The sequence below is a fragment of the Mytilus trossulus genome, chromosome 14 (genome assembly GCF_036588685.1).
Source record: "Mytilus trossulus isolate FHL-02 chromosome 14, PNRI_Mtr1.1.1.hap1, whole genome shotgun sequence".
Taxonomy (NCBI): domain Eukaryota; kingdom Metazoa; phylum Mollusca; class Bivalvia; order Mytilida; family Mytilidae; genus Mytilus; species Mytilus trossulus.
The window spans coordinates 72,955,764-72,962,433 of NC_086386.1; the positions used below are offsets into that span (position 1 = coordinate 72,955,764).

At 34.2% G+C, this 6,670-nt stretch overlaps 1 pseudogene; it reads right to left on the bottom strand.

Annotated features, from left to right (window-relative positions):
- Positions 1-1,050: 1,050 nt before the first annotated feature.
- Positions 1,051-4,771, bottom strand: LOC134696774 (uncharacterized; annotated as a pseudogene).
- Between the last annotated feature and the right edge of the window lie 1,899 nt (positions 4,772-6,670).

Genomic DNA, 6,670 nt, shown 5'->3' on the forward strand with positions numbered 1-6,670 from the left:
TCATCAGAAAATGAGCATAATAAAATTAAGGCTAATTAAACAATAAAACTTAAATCATTTCTACATCTTTTGGTATTTATTTTATAAAAATCGGTCTTGTAGTTTCTTGGAAATATTGTGTTGTTAAATATCTATTTTGGTTGAAATTATATTTTTCTGACCATGATTTTGTTCAACCAGATTATATTGGACAAGAATATTTTGAAACCATTGGAACATAAAAATGTTGATGTAAAAATAAAGTACAAGACCCTCCTCCCCATTTGTTTTTGCACTAATCGAGTGTTTAAATTTTTCTTATCACTAATTTTATTTATTTCAGACTAAATGGGCATTGCTCTCACATAGTAGGCTTGATTAAGTCCCTGCAGGGGTTAAAGTTGCACAACTTTTCACGAGTGCCTGATCAACAAAGTTGCACAAGTATTCCACAACAGTGGCATGTGCCTCGAGGGACAAAAATAAACCCTGTACCTGTAAACCACTTGGTAGTTGCAAGACCCCTGGAAAATAGAAAGAGGCGACCTGTATTATGTCATATAGACACAGAGGAAAAGTAAGCTTTCACATTTTGTTTTAAAGTTGTTAAAAATGATGAATGCTATTTTGTGCATTCTTGTCTCATAGACATTTATTCCGCACACATCATGATGTGAATTTAATACATGTAACAAATCATTTTTGAACCTTTTCCTGTCATAAAAATATTTTCAGAGTGCAATACATTAATATAGTATATTGTAAATGCTGTAGGTAAAAATGCAGGATTACTATTGCTTTCATATTGTAATTTTTGCTTCTCTTTTAGATTACCAGAAGTTACTGAAAGGGACATTCAAATTCTGAAAAACTTAGACGGAACACCCCTTCAGTACATGATATCCAGCAACACCCCAATGATTGACACACCTCTTGGAAATGTCCAAATAGGATCTTTTTTGTCATATCAGGTATATTTACGTTCATATATTCTATCGTTGGGTTGTTTCCCCTTTTATTTATTCCTCCCTTGTTTTGTCTGCCTTTATTTGGACTCTGTGTATCTGATGATTTAAATCACAATAATGTACTGGACAATATAACTGGGGACATTTTTATTATTACATATATATGTTCATGTATGTAAAAGCACCAATCAAGAAACATATTACAACATAACTAGAAAGAAAGAACTTAAATCAGACAAAAATGCACATTTAAACATTAATTAGATTTGTCTGTGACGAAAATGTCCTGAAATAATGTTAGAAAGGAACAGACAGACCAAATCTTGTTAATACTTTGAAATATATTTGTTGGAATAACGTTTGATAAAATTTGAAAGATTTTAATTTTTGCAATTAGTCTTTCTATATGAACACGATGCTTTGCAATTTTAAGTGTCTGTCTGGTATCAGCAGCTGACATTTGTGCTCCGCTGGCACCAAATGGTGGAATATTCAACTTTAAACCAATATTTTTCAGTTCCTTTTCTATTGTAAGCCCTGTGTCGGCCATAACTGCATCACCCTCTTCTATTATACCTTTTGCCTTCAAGGAACTTAAAAGTTCATAAAATCCACTTTGTTCAGTTATAGCCTTATCTGAAATGGATCCAGTAAACAACTCGGAAAAAAATATAACAGAACCACTCGGATCACATCCTATAAGGGCTTTCAATGTTGTGTTTGATTTGTAATCACTATACAACTGACTCTGAATTCCAAGGGCGCATGGTGATTGTGTCTTAAATTCTGTACCATCAATTATAACCAGTGACTTAGGAAAATCTTTTCTGTATTCCTTTGGCATTTTTTCTATAATAGCATTCCTATGCGGCCAAATTGATAATGTGCCAAACTTTAAATACATGTGATCAATCCATGTATTGAATAGGCTGCTTGCAGATTGTGTACTGATTTCAAATCTCATGGCTATATCCTTGAGCCCGAAGTTGTGTCGGAAGACGGACTAAAACAAGAAAAAGACAATCAATTTGAGACAATTTTTTCAAATCTGTCCTGCCTTTCTTATACTCGAGGGAGAAGTCTGGTGGAATTAAAAAAGAAAATAATGCCAAGAATCGAACATGTTATCGCTGTGTAGTACTTGAAACAGCCCCTTATTTTTTTCTTCTTTGACTCTAACACTTTCTATGCCAAATCTGCTTCTTTCGGCTAACTGTTTTTTCAGTGTTTTATTTTCTTCCTTTAGGACGACTACAGATTCCTTAAGGTTTCTTATTTCCTCATTCCTTAAAATAAGTTCATTTTTAAGTTCATGGCATTCTATAGATGCTGCAATAAAATCTGCAAGTAAATCCATTGGAAACAACCCTGAAATAAAGATATTGCAAAAATTAATAAATGATACATAAACATGTATGAATAATGATATACAGTAATAGTGCAATCATTAATTTCTTATTTTTCAGACCAGAAATTTGAAAAAGAATGCTGTTGCTGAGTCCATTGGTTGTGGAAATTTGTCTGTGTTAAATATGTCTCCTGTAAATCTTCCTCATGAATTTACCATTCTTAATAATGATTATTCCGATTTCGACAATCAAGCATTAGAACTCAACACAAGACAACAATCCCACTGTAAGGAGTGGTTTGAGGCTGGCAGTATCGTCTTACGTCATCAAATTTTGGCAGAGTGTTAAAAAGAAAATCTGCCCCATCAGACAAATTTTTGACAAGTATTTTTAATTCAAAACAAATAAGTGCAGCTCCACTTGACTATGGGAAGCGACATGAAAAATCAGCCAAAGCAAAATATCTCATAGAGTACAAGGATAGACATTTTCATGAATGTGGTCTAGTAGTTAACAAAAACTTCATGTTTCTTGGTGCTTCCCCTGATGGCATATTGTGTGACAATGGACAGAGTGGGATAGTCGAAATCAAATGCCCTTACACAGCAAGAAACATGAAGTAAATTCAAGCAAGTGAAGAGATAAGAGATTTTTATTTAGAAAATGATGGCAGACAACTGAAGTTAAGAAAAGATCATGAGTATTACGCTCAGATACAAGGACAACTCATGATAACAGGGTGTGACTTTAGTGAATTTATTGTGTTTACACAATGTGATTTACATACTGAACGGATAATACCAGACATTGTATTCATGAATGATATGCTCAATACGCTTGCATCCTTTTTTCGAGATTTCGCCAAGCCATTTATTGAAGGGCTAAAAAAGCAAATAGATTTACCATCTGAATGAAAATGTTGGACAATAATTACTTACATTGTTCATCAGTTTGTGAGGATTTATTTAAGTCATCGATATGGGATGTTGAAGGCTGATCCTGTTTATGATCTTCTCTAAAAGAAAAAAATATCAGTTTTCACTTCATTTACATGTACTAATTATAAGCAGACAAAATTAATTGTAGTTGTAATGAACAAAGAGAAGTTAAAAAAAATTATGCATTAAATTGTGGTCGATAAATAAAATCATATTGAATTCGAAGCATTGTATTTTCCCAATTTATGCAGTATCATAAATTGTATATTTGTATAACATGAATAGACACACTATAGTTGGATCAGATAAATCACAAGTTAACAAATATGTGAAGTGCTCGTGGTGCAAAAGCGAATATTGAATAAACTTATTTCACTATATAATACTCACTGTACATTGTCAGGAAAAACCAGCTTCAGTTTTCTTTTGTTGCTTTTTGCAGGGCTTACTCTCCTCTTTATTTTCCTACTGGGCTTCATTGCGGAACCATCTGCCTGTATGGGATATGGGTACCGCTCATTGGGGCCATTTTCACCAATAAAATGCTGCAACAATATGTTATTTATTAGATAAAATACAACTATGAAATATTTCAGTAATGTGTGTACATGTTAAAATAGAAAGCAAGGACATCCAAATGTTTATTACTCACCCACCCCCATATGACAACAACAAATATAATCAGGAACCAGAGAATGTAGAGTGTATTCTTCGACTCACAAAAGACATAAATACAGCTGGGCATAGTTTAACATAAAACAGTTTCTTGTTTTCTTGCATTTGTCTGACATAAACAATCATTTTATAGATGATGTCAGGAGTAATTACTGAAAGGTTGAATTATAGTAAAACATTAATCAGAAACTTGCTTTACAACTCTAAAAATACATGTTGAGTCCTTCCATAAACAGGAAAACTGAGATACCTTACTTGTACAATGTATATGCCCCATTTTTATAGGAAGTGTGTTGGCCTTTTCATTCATAGTGGAATAGTCACAATGAAATAAGTTCATGTTGAACATGTTCACCATTTGCTGACAAAGACTCCAGTATTTTTCAGTAATTTTCTCATACCAGTTTACATTGTGACTGACATGCCCCTTCACCTGTACACATGTTTGTGTACATTCCAGACTGATACACAACATGTTGTACACGTAAATCCGTATGTTGACAAGAACACAGGTGCTAACTACTATAAATAAAATCGATATATACATTATATTACAAAACAAACAAGTAATAAAAATATATTTACTTTGGAACAAACATCTTTGTGTTTATTAATGCGGTCAACGTTCAGCTGATCGTGGGGTCGTCCACAGGCCTTGATCCAACGGCGACATTTCTCTAAATCACGTTTAGGTTTTGGAAAAGGAATAAAGTTATGGCCTTGCATTCGCTCTGGATATCTCTCGTCATTATTACACGTTCCCCGTGCACATCGGACAACCATTGTGATGAGAACATACAAGAAAATAATCGTTTGTTTATCCTTTCCCACAACGGTAAATGCGTTTGTTTGTGGGACAAAGATGGCGGCGAACTTTTGACCTGTGCATCTAATTAAAATCAACGTTTTGATTGGACAGTTATTTTTATATCGGAACCGTGAATTTAAGAATTATGTTGTCAAAATCACAAATGCAACAGATGATTTATGTATCACTTAATATTATAGACTAATAAATAAATGTATGGTACTTTCGCAAATCAATCTAGTCAGTCTCCCAGTTACGTAAACATCAATGTTCATTTCATGCAAATAAATCAACTTCTTTCAAAACGAAGTTTTCGAAAATTTCCATGTTAAATACACTTTTGCCTTTGCTGTGAACTTCACCCTGAAGGTCTTGTCTGTGTATGTACAACAGAGTCGCGCTGCAATTTTGTATGGCAACATTGTAATAAATACCCATCAATGCCAACACTGCATTAACTGCTGACGAAGCCTTTTTAATAATAGATTGTTTAATCATAACGGTTATGATTTCCATGTCTTTGATACATTATCCATGGTGATGTTGAGTTCTTATGTTTAGCAGCTATTTTTTGTCACATCTCGGCTTTCTGGAAAAGAAAGTGTAAATTATTTTTCAGTCATCTTTCGTAAGAATTGAATGATAATTTGGTACAGACATTCTTATCAGTTTCAAAATATCCTCAATGAATTTGGGTCTTAAAGGATTGTATTTTTACTTTTTTAAATCACCTCGCACTTTCATGACTAAACTCTAGTATACTACAACAAATCCCCCAAGGGTGACTGGGGATTAGAAATATGATCACTTGGCCTTCTCCCGACCGGCAGTAAAACGCTTGCCGAATTGGGGCATCCGTTTGCCTGTGTGGGATGTATTAAGTTCGATGTAACGTCCGGTCAGAATGTGGACGTTAACTTCGGTGTCTCGTGTAAAGAGAGTGCCACGCTCTTTGCACGTTAAGAACCCTTGCACCAACTCTTTGAGGGTCCGTAGGTGGCCTGTTGCAAGGCAAAACTACTATCCCTATCCAATATACCCTCATTTTCAAGTGGCAGGCTAAATATCCCCGATCATCATCCCTAATGGCCTCTTTGATGACAGGACTTACCTATTGTATTTATTGTGAACTTGTCCTCGTCCTGAATATAATATGCATGACATATTTGCCACTGAACGTTAAGCAACCAACAATCAATCAATCAATAAATACTACAACATATTGTTATATCTTCTGATCAGTTCAATGTACACTCTCTCCAAGCAGGAAGCTTAAACTGGCATAAATAATTGTATTGTGTTCCTTGTATTCACCACTTTTATAAGTACGATCATGAACGTTATAATTTCGAACACTTTTTTCAAAGTTATTTATAAAGTAAACAGGTTTCCGATGCCACTGCTGGTGGACGTTTCGTCCCCGAGGGTATCACCAGCCCAGTAGTCAACAATTCGGTGTTGACATGAATATCATTAATGTGGTCATTTTAATAAATTTCCCGTTACAAAACTTTGAATTTTCGAAAAACTAAGGATTTTCTTATCCCAGGCATATATTAGCCGTATTTGGCACAACTTTTTGGAATTTTGGATCCTCAATGCTCTTGAACTTTGTACTTGTTCGGCTTTATGAATATTTTGATATGAGCGTCAGTGATGAGTCTTATGTAGACGATACGCGCGTCTGGCGTACTAAATTATAATCCTGGTACCTTTGATAACTATTCCCGAATGAATATGTAATGTTTTGTTCAAACATAAATTGAGCCAGATGGCTTTAAAATCGTTATCAAAAATGTATACTCAAAAATTGAAATTGACAGATCAAAAAACAGGTTTTCATGTCAGACTTTTTTATGTATTCCTCTTCAACAAACGGAATGTGTCTGAAAGGTGTCAAAAACTGTTGAAAAGGTTATGCTGTAACTAAGGCAGATAATTTAGTTGAATATA